This window comes from Engystomops pustulosus, chromosome 1 (assembly GCF_040894005.1).
Source record: "Engystomops pustulosus chromosome 1, aEngPut4.maternal, whole genome shotgun sequence".
NCBI lineage: Eukaryota > Metazoa > Chordata > Amphibia > Anura > Leptodactylidae > Engystomops > Engystomops pustulosus.
In genome coordinates, this window is record NC_092411.1 from 303,143,504 (window position 1) to 303,158,663 (window position 15,160).

A 15,160-nucleotide genomic window follows, 5' to 3' on the forward strand; every position below is an offset into this window, starting at 1 on the left:
GGTCTGGTTTTGGTCGATGATCTCCCCTATGACGACCTTCAGTCTGTTTGCTAGGACCTTTGCCAGAATCTTGTAGTCCAAGTTAAGAAGCGAGATGGGACGCCAATTCTTCAGATCACACCTCTCTCCCTTACGCTTGTACAGGATCGTGATCATTCCTTGCCTCAATGATGGCAGCATCCTGCCCTCCACCACCATCTCCTCAAAGAGCTCCAGCAAGTCCGGGCAGATGAGGTCCCCCAGTGCTACATAGAGCTTGGCTGGGAAACCATGACTGCTTGGAGTCCTGCCAGGCCTAAAGGATTTAGCAGCAGAGAGCAGCTCGTCCACCGTCAAAGGGTCATCCATTGCCATAGCACCTGCAAGATCAAGGGGGTTAGTGATACCTACTAGGAACCTCTCAGCAGCTTCTTGGTCTGTGCTTTTCGAGGTGTAGAGGCTGCTGTAGAAGTCGGCGATGACTCCCATCGTGGCCTCCTTGCCCCGCTGCATGTTTCCAGCTTCATTGCGCAGTTCAGTAAGGGGCGTGTGGCTGACGTGGACTCTCCTGAAAAAGAAAGAGTAACATTTTTCACCCCTCTCCAGGGAAGTTCTCCACCGTGAGGGCTAGGGGTTCAGCTAGGGGATGAAGGTTTGGGTTAGTGCCGCTGATTCCTGGGGGTTGCCTTATGGGCTGGTTTCTGAAATGCTGAGACCCCGACTAGGGGGGTGATGGTGGTCTCAGTGAAGGGAAGGGAGGGTTTGGAGTTGGTTGGTCTGATAAGAACAGATACTACACTTGATCTTAGCCAAAAGGCCGAGTAGCGATCACAGCAAGGAGAATTTTGGCCAACCCTATGATGATAAGAGTTCATAGACTGACAAGGCCTTCTTCCAGATTCACTAATTTAAACCCAGTGGATTTTTAAACCCCTGGCTGAGATTTCACTGAGAGGGGGAAGTCTGTATTTCCTCCTCCCTCCAGAAAGGTACCTTCTGTGTCTGGGTTTTTATTAAAATCTTATAACATTTGATTGGAAGATGGCACAACCATCACTTCCAATAATTAGGGTACCTCGCTACCTCTCACACTCTACCAAATTGGGGTGTCTAGGCCTAACATTAGGTGTGTTCTGGGTTTCCATGCAGCTACGTTTTTGATACGCTGGCCAGGAGGGCATCTAGATCCTTTAACTCTCACATGTAACTGAGGGCACATAATTATGAATTATGTCCTAGTTATGGGACAGCTATGATACCTCTTTGTCCTGTCCTGGCATTTGGTAGGAAAGCAACACTTTAATCCCCTCATCTCAGGAATAAATCTGTATAACACTAGGACGGCTGGAAATGGTTAATTCTTCTTCTTTCTTCTTCTACATTTATCCAGTGTAAAGACGGATGAGGACACAATCACCGGGGATCAGATCCAGAATGATGTGAGATGAGATCAGACAATGTAAAATATATCCCATCATCCTGTATAAGAAGAGGGGAGATGATAGCAGTCACCAGGGTGGCCCTGATCCTGGGAGCCGCTGTCTCTGTGTCACCATCACATCGAGCACAGGAGATTGTTCCATCATCATCTTATTCCTACAAGGAGATGTTCAGTCTCTTTCTTCTGCTGCTTCTTCACTGGTTTCCTTTCACAGAATTAGGTTGTGATCTCAGGATAAGAAAAGTTAAAGATTATGAACATAACACTCACCAGGATGGAGACCTCATCATTGGGGGGCTGATAACAAAATATAAATCTTCATATAATCTACTACTTCCATCAGAATACTTCCCAGATATACGTTGTGTAGTGTAAGTCCTTGTCATTCTGTATATCATGTTCTGTAGTGTGAAGGGGCTTGTGTTTCTGGGGTCTCCTTTCGGACCCTCTGCAGACAGTCTCCTGGTACCTACATGCAGTGTACGGCTTCTATTATATCATCACTGATATCAGATGTGTAGGTGGTTACATCCACTCCCTGATCCCTCACATCCCTCGTCAGATCAGTTCTCTGTCACCAGACACTTCATGTACAATACAGCTGCTGATCTGTGGGGTCTGGATTGTTAGACCCCCCAGTCTGATATGGGGGCCTAGTCCATGGACAGCTCATTATCTATATAGAAAAGATAGAAAAGCTCTTTATGGTGTAAATGCACATATACAGGGGGTGCACAGTACAGGGGACATCATGTACATTGTGAGCTGTAGGGTGTAGGATCCTATGAATATGGAGCCTCTCATCATGTGTTTTATCATCAGTTCATGTCACTTCCATCCTGATGTCACATCTCTGTATAATACGAGGCTGTTATATGGAAATGTAAGGGGAAGCTATTAGGAGGTCAGGAAGGGGGCACATACTTATTACTGTATTGTATAAGGTAAATCTGCAGTAATCTCTCATCTTCCTGAGGTGTGTAGTACAGACATGTCCTCTAGTCACTTACTCATCTGGATGTGTCTTTATCTTTATTCACAGGAATGAGTTTGATGGATTTCTACATTCTCTGATTTTCTTCTTTGCCATTGATAATATTAATCATAATCCCGACATCTTACCCAATATTACACTGGGATACAATTTTTATGACTCGTGTCTAGATGGACGAGTGGCGGTCAGCCGTGTGTTACATCTTCTGTCTGGTCCAGATAAGGTGATACCTAATTACTCCTGTCCGGGGCGTGGCCAGCTGGCTGGTGTCATTGGGGATCAGTACTCATCTACCACTATTCCCGCAGCACAGATCCTGGGACTATACGGATATCCTCAGGTACTGGATACTACAGTCATTATTTATTGGTACCAGCAGGTGCCCCATACAGGAAGCTTTTGTGCCCCCGTCCACCGCAATCCCAGGGCACACATTACTGATCACCACTGTGACCCATATGACAATGTCACACACACTAGGAGGTTAGTCAGTGACTACAGCACAGATCCTGGGACTATACGGATATCCTCAGGTACTAGATATTGCAGTCATTATCTATTGGTACCAGCAGGTGCCCCATACAGGAAGCTTTTGTGCCCCCGTTCACCCCAATCCCAGCACACATTACTGATTACCACTGTGATTCATATGACAATGTCACACACACTAGGAGGTTAGTCAGTGACTACAGCAAAGATCCTGGGACTATAGGGATATCCTCAGGTATTGGATTGTGTAGACGTTGTCCATCGTGTAATATGGGTGATACAGGATTACAGCGCTAGACCGGGGTCAGACGGGTCTTATCATTACACAAAATGCAAAGTAATTCTGTATTCTCTGCATTCATGTCACTCACAATCTATACAATGTTATAAATCTGGTAATTCCCTTTGTATTGTACATGTCTGTATCTTTTTATAACATCTGACCCTTCTCTGACCCTTCTCGGTCCACCCTTATGTGATAAGTCTCCTAGAGTAATTGTTGTACAAGCTAAATCAGGGCCGGGTCTCTTGTGTATACATTTAGTGGTGATATTGGATACTTGTATCCATTGATAGTTTGCAAAGAATATCATATTCTGAATATATACGATACAGTGTTTATAAGGATGATGCAGTTATACATTGCAGGAGACAGGTAAGGCGCCAGGGTCTGCACAGGGAAGCTTGGCCAAACACCTGGAAACCTCAGAAAAGGATGGAAACACCACGGAAATGGACAGGAAACAGCAGGGGCAGCATGCATGGATGCCTCTGAGGCTGCTTAATCGCACCATTATGCCAAAATTATGGGCAACAGCATGGCGATGACAGAGTGACAGAATGAGGCTAGATAGCATCTAAAACATCCAATAATTGACCTTGACACTATAGGGGACGGCAGCGGCAGCAGCGGCAGGCTAGAGAGTGGCATGGCGACATACCCTAAATGGACCCAGGCTTCAAACCAATGGGTGGCAGAGAGGAACCAAAGGAGGTGAGCAAGAAGCGCTGAAATTATTTCCTATGTGAACAAAAGGTTGACAGTATATTTAGTCGATAACACAGCATGGTGGCGACATAGTGACCAAGATCCATAACGTATCTGGTGAAACACCCGAACAATGAGCCTGACACAGCTCGTTTGATAAGGGGACGACATGTGGAGCCATCCATGGAGAGGACTTCCATGATTAAGAGCGACAGTATGGGGCATCCATATTGCTTCTATGATTGAAACTTCAGGTCTCCAGCATAGTGGCGACAGATGCGCCGAGTTCCATTATGTATCTGGTGAAACACCTGAAAATTCTGCCTGACACAGCTCGTTTGATCAGGGGATGATGTGCTGTATATCCTCTCGCGCTCCAGCGTCTGGGGTATAGAGAGTTGAAAGTTGCGCATGGAGACATTGGTGGACGCTGTGGAGGCGAAATGGACAGGAAACAGCAGGGGCAGTATGCATGGATGCCTCTGAGGCTGCCTAATCTTGGGATGGAGCTGGCGGTTCGCTGCCAGGCGAGTTTTCGCCTGTCCAAGCCCCTGTCTCTCGGCTCCTCCGCACCCAAAATGGGCCTGGGGGCCAGAAGTGTTTACTTTGAAAAAATTATAATTTTCAAAGCAGGCGGGAGCTACATACAGCACTTCTAAGACCCTTTTGTATAAGTATAGTAGTGTTCTTATAAGTTTTGGTTATGGCGGATGAGGGGAATGTAAACAGATGCGCAAGAAGCGCTGAAATAATATCGGTAAATGATAAAAGTTTGCCAGTATATTTTGTGGATAACACAGCAGGGTGGCGACAAAGTTAACAAGTTTGATGTGGAAGCCATGAAAACAACCCAAAATTCTGCCTGACACAGCTCGTTTGCTAAGGTAACGATGTATGGAGGCAGCTATATGAACGACTTTGGGAGGCAGCTATGGAGATGATGTGCAGTGGTAGCAATGGAGACAAAGTGTGGAGGCAGCTATAAAGATGATGTGTGGAGACTGCTATGGATACAATTAAATTTGGATAGTGCCTATATTTTGTAGTCCAAAAAAGTTTTCAAACCAGAGGAGCAGGTAGGTGGTCCTCCAGAAAAATTAAATAGATTGAGTGCCTGTATATGAACGACTTTGGGAGGCAGCTATGGAGATGATGTCCGTGGGTAGCAATGGAGACAAAGTGTGGAGGCAGCTATAAAGACGACGTGTGGAGACTGCTATGGAGACAATTAAATTTGGATAGTGCCTGTATTTTGCAGTCCAAAAAAGTTTTCAAACCAGAGGAGCAGGTAGGTGGTCCTCCAGAAAAATTAAATAGATTGAGTGCCTGTATGTGGCAATCCAAAAAATTGGTTAAAACACAGGACCGGGTAGGTGGCCTTCAGAAAAATTATATAGCTACAGCCAGTTGGCCCTGGCAACTGCTTTAGTGTACAAAGAGGAGGAGAAGGAGGAAAATGAGGAGGAGGAGTGCATACATTATTCAGGTTGAGCTTCCTTCACCTGGTGGAGAATGGAAATCATGAGAAATCCAGGCTTTATTCATCTTGATAAGCGTCAGCCTGTCAGCGCTGTCAGTCGACATGCGTGTACGCTTATTGGTGATAATGCAACCAGCTGCACTGAAAACCAGCTCTGACAACACGCTAGCGGCAGGGCAGGCAAGAACCTCCAAGGCGTACAGCGCCAGTTCGTGCCACATGTCCAGCTTTGAAACCCAGTAGTTGTAGGGAGCTGTGTGATCACTTAGGACGATGGTATGGTCAGCTACGTACTCCCTCACCATCATTCTGTAAAGATCAGCCCTACTCTGCCGAGACTGGGGACAGGTGACAGTGTCTTGCTGGGGTGACATAAAACTGGCAAAGGCCTTGTAAAGCGTACCCCTGCCAGTGCTGGACAAGCTGCCTGCTCGCCTAATCTCCCTCGCTACTTGTCCCGCAGAAGTACGCCCTCTGCCGCTAGCGGTGTCAGATGGGAAAAACTGTTTCAGCTTGTGCACCAGGGCCTGCCGGTATTCATGCATTCACACACTCATTTCCTCTCCAGGGATGAGAGTGGAAAGATTTTGCTTGTACCGTGGGTCCAGGAGAGTGAATACCCAGTAATCAGTGCTGGAATAAATTCTTTGAATGCAAGGGTCACGGGATGGGCAGCCTAGCATAAAATCTGCCATATGTACCAGAGTCCCACCTCACAAGAATTCACTCCCCTCATTGGCCTGACTGTCCATTTCCTCCTACTCCAACTCCTCCAACTACTCTTCTTCTGCCCCTACACGCTGAACAGTGAAGGATTGAGCAATGCTCCCCTCTTCTGTCTCCTCCTCCACCTCCTCCGATATGCGCTGAGAAACAGACCTGAGGGTGCTTTGGCTATCAACAAGGGAATCTTCTTCCCCTGTCTCTTGTGACGAGTGCAAAGCTTCCGACTTCATGCTGACCAGAGAGTTTTTCAACAGGCCAAGCAGTGGGATGGTGAGGCTGATGCTGACCATCTGTGTTGACTCCTCAAAGTTACTCAGCACCTGACAGATATCAGACATCCACGTCCACTCCTCATTGTAGACTTGAGGAAGCTGACTGACCTGACTACCAGTTCTGGTGGAAGTTGACATCTGGCAGTCTACAATCGCTCTGCGCTGCTGGTAAACTCTGGATAACATGGTTAATGTTGAATTCCACCTCGTGGGCACGTCGAAAAACAGTCGGTGAGTGGGCAGTTGGAGGGGGCGCTGCGCTGCCCTGAGAGTGGCAGCATCTGTGCTGGACTTCCTGAAATGCGCACAGATGCGGTGCACCTTCGTGAGCAAATAAGACAGATCGGGGTATGTCTTGAGGAACCGCTGAACTATGAGATTTAACACATGGGCCAGGCATGGCACATGTGTCAGTCTTCTGAGTTGCAGAGCCGCCACCAGGTTACGGCCGTTGTCACACACAACCATGCCTGGCTTCAGGTTCAGCGGTGCCAGCCACAGATCAGTCTGCGTCGTGATGCCCTGTAATAGCTCTTGGGCGGTGTGCCTTTTATTGCCTAGACTCAGCAGTTTGAGCACCGCTTGCTGTCGCTTAGTGATGGAACTTCTGCTGTGCCTAGAGCTACCGGCTGATGGCGCCATGCCCACGGATGGTAATTCGGAGGAGGAGGTGGAGGAGGGGTGGGAGGAGGAGGAGGCATAGTAGGCCTGAGAGACCTCGACCGATGTAGGCCCCGCAATCCTCGGCGATTGCGGTCCCAGCCTCCACCAAGTTAACCCAATGTGCCGTCAGCGATACATAGTGGCCCTGCCCGGCAGCACTCGTCCACATGTCCGTGGTCAGGTGGACCTCGTCAGAAACGGCGTTGGTCAGGGCACGGATGATGTTGTCTGACACGTGCTAGTGCAGGGCTGGGACGGCACATCGGGAAAAGTAGTGGCGGCTGGGGACCGAATACCAAGGGGCAGCCGCTGCAGCATCTCAGGGCTAAGTAGTTTGGAGATGTGGATGTTTAGGGCTTCGGCGTGTGGGTGAGTTGCACTGTACTTCGTCTTGCGCTCCAGCGTCTGGGGTATGGAGAGCTGAACGCTGCGCATGGAGACATTGGTGGATGCTGTGGAGGATCGTGGAGGCGAAGGTGTGGTTTTCGCACGGGAGGTGTTTGTGCCAGGGTCCTGGGCAGGGGGCTGACTAGCAGAGGCAGCAAATGACACAGGGGAAGGAGCAGTGGTGGACCCGGCCGGAGGTGAATGGCCTTGGTTCCATTGAGTGGGGTGTTTAGCATTCATATGCCTGCACATACTGGTGGTGGTTAAGCTTGTAGTGGTGGAACCCCTGCTGATCCTGGTGTGGCACATTTTGCACACCACAGTCCGTCGGTCATCCGGTGTTTCTTTAAAGAACCTCCAGACTTCCGAAAATCTAGCCCTCGCCACGGGAGCTTCACTACGTGAAATATTTGGCGCTGATGCACCAGCTCTGGCCCTGCCTCTCCGTCTGGCTCCACCAGTGCCTCTTCCAACCTGTTCTCGTTGAGGACTCGCCTCAGTCTCTGAAGCACTGTGTTCACCCGGCCTATCAACCCAGCTTGGGTCTGTCACCTCATCATCCTCCGATCCCTCAGTCTGCTCCCCCCTCGGACTTCCTGCCCTGACAACAACTTCACCACTGTCTGACAACCGTGTCTCCTCATTGTCCGACACCTCTTTACACACTTCTTCCACTACGTCAACAATGTCATCATTACCCACAGACTGCGACCGGTGGAAAACCTGGGCATCGGAAAAGAGCTCAGCAGCAACTGGACAAGTGGTTTGTGACTCTGGGAAGGGTCCAGAAAACAGTTCCTCAGAGTATGCCGGTTCAAATGCCAAATTTTCCTAGGAGGGGGCAGACTGGGGGGAAGGAGGCTGAGGTGGAGCAGTGCTGATTTCGGTGACATGGATGGACTGCGTGGAAGACTGACTGGTGGACAAATGGCTAGAAGCATTTTCCGCAATCCACGACATCACCTGTTCGCACTGTTCTGGCCTCAACAGTGCTCTACTACGAGTCCCAGTAACTTGAGACATGAACCTAGAGAGTGTAGCTCTGCGGCGTTCCCCTGCTCCCTCATCAGCAGGTAATGTCTCACCCCGCCCAGGACCAAGGGCCTCTGACCCCTGCAGTGTTTGGACGCCCACACCCACGCCCCTCGTCCTCTACCCCTAGCCCTCGGGTTCAACATTTTCAAAATTAAAGTGTAAACTGTAAATTTTTTTTGTTTTTTTTGTGTTTTTTTGTGTTTTTTTTAAGAAAACGATGCTATCCTATTGCTATGGCTATTTTCTAACCTACACTGACAGCACACAACAGGATTTTGTGCTGTGCCTGATGACTTTTAGTTTTGAAAAAAAAAAAAAAGAAAAAGCAGACTGTGCCTAATTCAATCAAACCCCTAACAAATTGTCCCACTTAGGTGTTTGAGATGGATATGTGTGTCACTAAGAGCTATACAGAACGCTGCAAGACTCCCTGCAAATTCGTCACTACTAGTGTCAGCAAGGCCAGCCACAAGCAAATCAACAAAATATACATATAACGCTATTGTAGGCCTAAGAAAGCCGGTTGGGTTCTTGTATGCCTAGTTTCTAACCTACACTGACAGCACACAACTGGATTTTAAGTCACTTTAAGTTTTGAAAAAAAAAAATCGTCAGACTGTGCCTAATTCAATCAAACCCCTAAGAAATTGTCCCACTTAGGTGTTTGAGATGGATATGTGTGTCACTAAGAGCAAATTCCTCACAATATGGTACTAGCTGCACTACTAATGCCAGCAAGCCCAGCCACAAGGAAACCAAAAAAAAGTAAAATAAAACGCTATTGTTGCCCTAAGAAGGGCTGGTGGGTTCTTGTAGAATCACTCCTGCCTAACACTATTCTAATAGAACACCCTAACGCTATCCCTGACCAGCAGCAGCTCTCTCCCTAGCGGCATCCAGACAGAGAATGATCCGAGCAGCGCGGGCAGGGACTAGTCTATTCCAGGGTCACCTGATCAGGCCAGCCAACCACTGCAATCGACGTGTAAGGGTACCACGTCATGCTGGGTGGAGTGCAGAGTCTCCTGGCTTGTGATTAGCTCTGTTTCTGGCCACCAAAAATCAAAACAGCGGGAGATGCCATTTTCTCGAGCTGGCGAAGTATTCGAGTGTGTTCGCTCATCTCTAGATATAACCTCTTACAAATCTCTGCAGCAACTCATGTCTCTGTTTTTTCTACTAATCTCTCGTAATCCATGCCAACCTTCAAATCCTTTTTTACACTTCACACAGAAACCCTGCTAACTTTATTAAGATTCCATTCTTCTCCACCCACAATTTCTTTTAAATATGCCCTCTGTGATGATGTGTGCAATAAACTAGAATCTGTGCATCTTTCTTCCTTAGTTCCTCTTAAAAAATGGATCCAGCTAAATGACTCTGCCTCCCCTGCTGCTTTGTCCTATGACTGACTGCTTCAAACCTGATAATAGGTAGGGTGGAGGAGTGTCCATGTACCATAATGCAATTTTCAGGTCATTCCTTCTGTATCCTCTCTCACCTTTCCATCTTTTTAGGTCAACATCATCAGGCTTTTCTGCCCATTCTTTTTTTCATGTGGTTGTAGTATATTGTCCTCCTGGCTTACCAGATCAGTTCTTTGACCACTCTGCCTCTTAGCTCCCTTGATTTCTAACCTATGAGATTCCAACCACCATCATGGGAAACTTTAACATTTTAACTCTCAATCCGTCCTCCTGCCTCTCAGCTCTTATCACTAACTTCCTCTCTAGATGTTTTACAACTCTCTGATTCTCCCACCCATAAAGAGGTAAACACTTTCTCCAATATCTAATTTACTAATTCTTCCTCTATACTTTCAAACCATAACTTTCTTTCTTATGTTGCCAATCTTTACCTTCTCACAATCCATCCACTTACCGATCATACCTGAACCCACCTGCCATCGTTACTCACCAAGTCATAGAAGCCTTACAGTCTTTAGTATCCCCATATCCTCCTTCACCTGTCCCAACCTGCCAACTATCCATTATAATCATATTGTCAAAATCACCCAGGATGAGATAGTACCACTCTCTATCTGAAATTTTTGACGCTGATGAAGCCACCTTGACATACAAACCTGTTTGCTTTGGAAGGGCTTCAGAAGTGCCAAATATGTGGGGAAAATCATGCACATCTGCAGACTTCCTGGTGCAGTGACTTCCTGGGGCAGGATATTGTGCATGAACACATCTTAACCTGGCTCGACACCACTTAGCCCTAAAACCAAAATTTTGGGGTTCTTTAAACTCCTCTGATGTGTCCCAAGAGTAAATGTCACCTCCCTTATCCATTGCTGGAACCCTCAGTGCTGGAAACGACCCTCTGAGAAACCCTGAGTCTGGTCCCACTCTGGCAATCTCTGGCTGTCCGGGTTTCCACAGAACATATTGGGAGCTGTGTGCAGATCCACTAAAGCCCAAAATCGCTGCAGCCTGACATTGCTGCAAGGAGACGCTGCAGCCTGACATTGCTGCAGCATTTCTCCTCTGCGACCACATGGGAGACAGCTGGGACCCAGCAGTGCATCTAGGGATGGAAGCTGCCTAGCAGAGAAAGAAGACAGGTTATATTATTCATTGGATTATGACTTCCTTCAACCCCCACATGGTACCAAGTTTAGTAAAACTGCCATAAAACAGTGAACTGGTGGACCGATGAAAGCTGACCACTGTCATCTGCCTGCAAGGGGTTACTCACAGCCCTGGTGGGGATGCCATCTGACAGAAAAGTGAGCTGCTAGCATGTACTCTTCTATAGTTATTTTGCTGTCTTCAGTTCTGTTAGTCTGATGTAAAGATAGGCAAATTTTTCAAAAATTTGATTTGCAGAGTTCTTCGAATTTTCCGACAATTTGTTTTCGAATTTTCAGGTATTTCCTGGCTGCAGAGAGCCTGTAGGGTGTTGTAGAACGTTGTGCCATGCTTAAATATGCATAGGGAGCGTGGTTTGGTCTTCAAACAATGCTGTGTTTTAGTATGACACGCACATGACAGCCACCGCTCTTAGTATCGCTTCACTCTTCACTACCATGTGCACTTACATAAGCCAACTTCCCCAAATAAGCGAAGCGGGAACGCAGCCTGACAAGGTAACGTCTGTGCCAGCTCAAAAGGACCGAGCTGAGGGCCAAGATCCCACTATAACATCATAGAGTGCACTCTTTTTACACTGACATCAGATGGTTCCATATATTATGACAGAACCTGTTCGCAGTAATTCTGCATTGACAACACTGATCATTTTGCCCTTCTTTTCATCCATCAGTGTCCGCTTTCAATCGGTAAATAATCCATCAGTATTGTTAAGGCCAAAAACAAATAGAAGTTGATCCAAAACAGAGATGACCAGTACATGGGATACTTGCATGTCCTCTGTGTTCTGTATCCACTCCTGCTTTTGGCTATCAACCCTGAAGTTTTTAATTTCTTCTGACAGATGAAATGAACGGGAAAACCAAACATAGTGGCAATATCATAGAGGGATGGAGGATGAAAATAGCATTATGGAAGTCACAGGGTGTTCCAGGGAGACAGCGGTCAGTTGGCAGCAGCATGAGAAGGCCGCAAAGTGGCAAAATGACAAACTATGGAGACGCTAGCAACATCGTAGGCCACAAAGTTCCTGAATGACAAATACTGAAGGCGGTGGCAACATTGTAGGCCACAGAGTGGCACAATGACAAAGTGGAGAGGTGGCTGCAGCAGCAGGAGGTCAGAGAGCTGCACAATCACAGTTTATGTAGGTGGGCGGCAGCAGCATAAGGCCAGAGAGTGGCACAATGACAAATTCTGGTGGTGGCAGCAACATGGTAGGCCACAGTGTGGCAGAATGGAAGAGTGTGGGGGAGCCAGCAACAGCAGAAAGAAGTCAGAAAGTGTGGAGGTGGGTGACAAATCCAGTCCCTGGTAAAGATGATGGGAGGCAGATGAAGCAACTGGCAGCAGATGTGTGGCATCAGGTGGGTGGCAGCATCAGAATAGTGGCTGAGGCAGGTCGTTATAATCCAGAATCATTTCTCACCATTTGGAGGAGACGTCATGGATGATCTAATCTGATGCATTAGGCATTGGTGAGTTGAGATTCTGGCCGATCCAAGCCTGACAAAGGTCAGTCTCTCCACCTTACTGGTGGACAAGCGGGTTATCCTTGGGCTAACGATGGTCCCTGCTGCACTGAACACCCGCTCTGATGCCACACTACTGGCTGGGCAGGACAGCTTCTCTACTGCAAACTCCGCAAGTTTCGGCCACACATCAAGTTTGGCTGCCTAGTAGTGCAGTCCAAGTAGGGGTGGGGTGGTAGAGTGCTGTCCAAGTAGGCCACCACCTGCTGGTGCAAGGTCTGCTCCATGTCCTGCTGCTGGTGGCAGGTGGCATCTATCCTACTCACTAGGCGGATGAAAGAAGCTGCTCATTAAGCACCCCAAAAGCTGACATCCTGGACTTTGAGAAAAAATCACTCCAGCAACTATGTGGATTTGACACAGATTTCTTTATCTCAACTTTAGCAACAAAACAGAATTGAAATTTGGGGTATACAGATCCCCCAAAACAGACACCCTGGACTTTGAGTAAAAATCACTCCATCAGCTACTCAGTACGAGCAGCTAGATGCTACAGACAGCACATGCAATGTGAAATGACGGGATTGCAAATGGCCGTCTCTTTATATAGGGCTGTGAAATCACATAAGCCTGCCGGTTGCTGATTGGCTTACATGTCTGTACATGTGATCAAGGGTGTTCCTTTCTTCTTCCCAGAGTTCTCTGCCCCAGGATTGCGGGGCCTACTATGCTTCCTCCTCCTCCCACCCCTCCTCCTCCGAATTACCATCAGTGGGCATGGGACCATCAGTCAGTAGCTCTAGGCACAGCAGCAGTGATGTCGCTAAGCGTCAGCAAGCGGTGCTCAAACTGCTGAGCCTAGGCGATAAAAGGCACACTGCCCAAGAGCTATTACATGGCATCACGGCGCAGACCGATCTGTGGCTGGCACCGCTGAACCTGAAGCCAGGCATGGTTGTGTGTGACAACGGTCGTAACCTGGTGGCGGCTCTGCAACTCGGAAGACTGACATTTGGGCCAAGCCTGGCCCATGTGTTCAATCTGATAGTTCAGCGGTTCCTCAAGACATACCCCAATCTGTCTGATTTGCTCACGAAGGTGCGCCGCATCTGTGCGAATTTCAGAAAGTCGACCACAAATGCTGGCACTCTCCGGGCAGCGCAGCGCTGCCTCCAACTGCCCACTCACCAACTGTTGTGCGACGTGCCCACGAGATGGAATTCAACATTAACCATGTTATCCAGAGTTTACCAGCAGCGGAGAGCGATTGTAGACTGCCAGATGTCAACTTCCACCAGAACTGGTAGTCAGGTCAGTCAGCTTCCTCAGGAGTGGACGTGGATGTCTGATATCTCTCAGGTGCTGAGTAACTTTGAGGAGTCAACACAGATGGTCAGTGGCGATGCCGCCATCATCGGCCTCACCATCCCGCTGATGGCCTGTTGAAAAACTCTCTGGTCAGCATGAAGTTGAAGAAGTTGACGAGGGAAGAAAATGTCCTTGTTGATAGCCAGAGCACCCTCTGGTCTGTTTCTCAGCGTGTATCGGAGGAGGTGGAAGAGGAGGAGAATGTAGGCGAGACAGAAGAGGGGAGCATTGCTCAGTTCTTCACTGTTCAGCATGTATGGGCAGAAGAAGAGGAGTTGGAGGAGTTGGAGGAAATGGACAGTCAGGCCAGTGAGGGGAGTGAATTCTTGCACGTTGGGACTCTGGCGTATTTGGCAGATTTAATGTTAGGCTGCCTATCCCGTGACTCTTGTGTTCAAAGAATTTATTCCAGCACCGATTACTGGGTATTCACTCTTCTGGACCCATGGTACAAGCAAAATCTTTCCACTCTCATTCCTGTAGAGGAAAGGAGTGTGAGAGTGCATGAATACCAGCAGGCCCTTGTGCACAAGTTGAAACAGTATTTCCCTTCTGACAGCGCTAGCGGCAGAGGGCGTACTTCTGCGGGACAAGTAGTGAGGGAGAGTAGGCGAGCAGGCAGCTTTTCCAGCACTGGCAGGGGTACGCTTTACAAGGCCTTTACCAGTTTTATGTCACCCCAGCAAGACACTGTCACCTGTCCCCAGTCTCGGCAGAGTAGGGCTGATCTTTACAGAAAGATGGTGAGGGAGTACGTAGCTGACCATACCATTGTCCTAAATGATCACACAGCTCCCTACAACTACTGGGTTTCAAAGCTGGACATGTGGCACGAACTGGCGCTGTATGCCTTGGAGGTTCTTGCCTGCCCTGCCGCTAGCGTGTTGTCCGAGCGGGTTTTCAGTGCAGCTGGTGGCATCATCACCGATAAGCGTACACGCTCTCGACTGACAGCGCTGACAGGCTGACGCTTATCAAGATGAATCAAGCCTGGATTTCTCATGATTTCCATTCTCTACCAGGTAAAAGCAGCTCAACCTGAATAATTCTCATGTATGCACTCCTCCTCCTCATTGCCCTCCTTATTCTCCTCTTTGTACACTAAAGCAGAGGAAACTGGCTATTTTTTGCCAGGGCCAACTGGCTCTAGCTATAGTACTGTATGTATTTAATTTTTCTGGAGGGCCACCTACCTGGTCCTCTGTTTTAAACAATTTTTGGGAGTGCCACATACAGGTACTCTATCTATTTAATTTTTCTGGAGGGCCA

The 15,160-nt window shown here is 48.0% G+C and overlaps 1 pseudogene; it reads right to left on the reverse strand.

Annotated features, from left to right (window-relative positions):
- Positions 1-668: 668 nt before the first annotated feature.
- Positions 669-808, reverse strand: LOC140087461 (U2 spliceosomal RNA; annotated as a pseudogene).
- Positions 809-15,160: the final 14,352 nt, after the last annotated feature.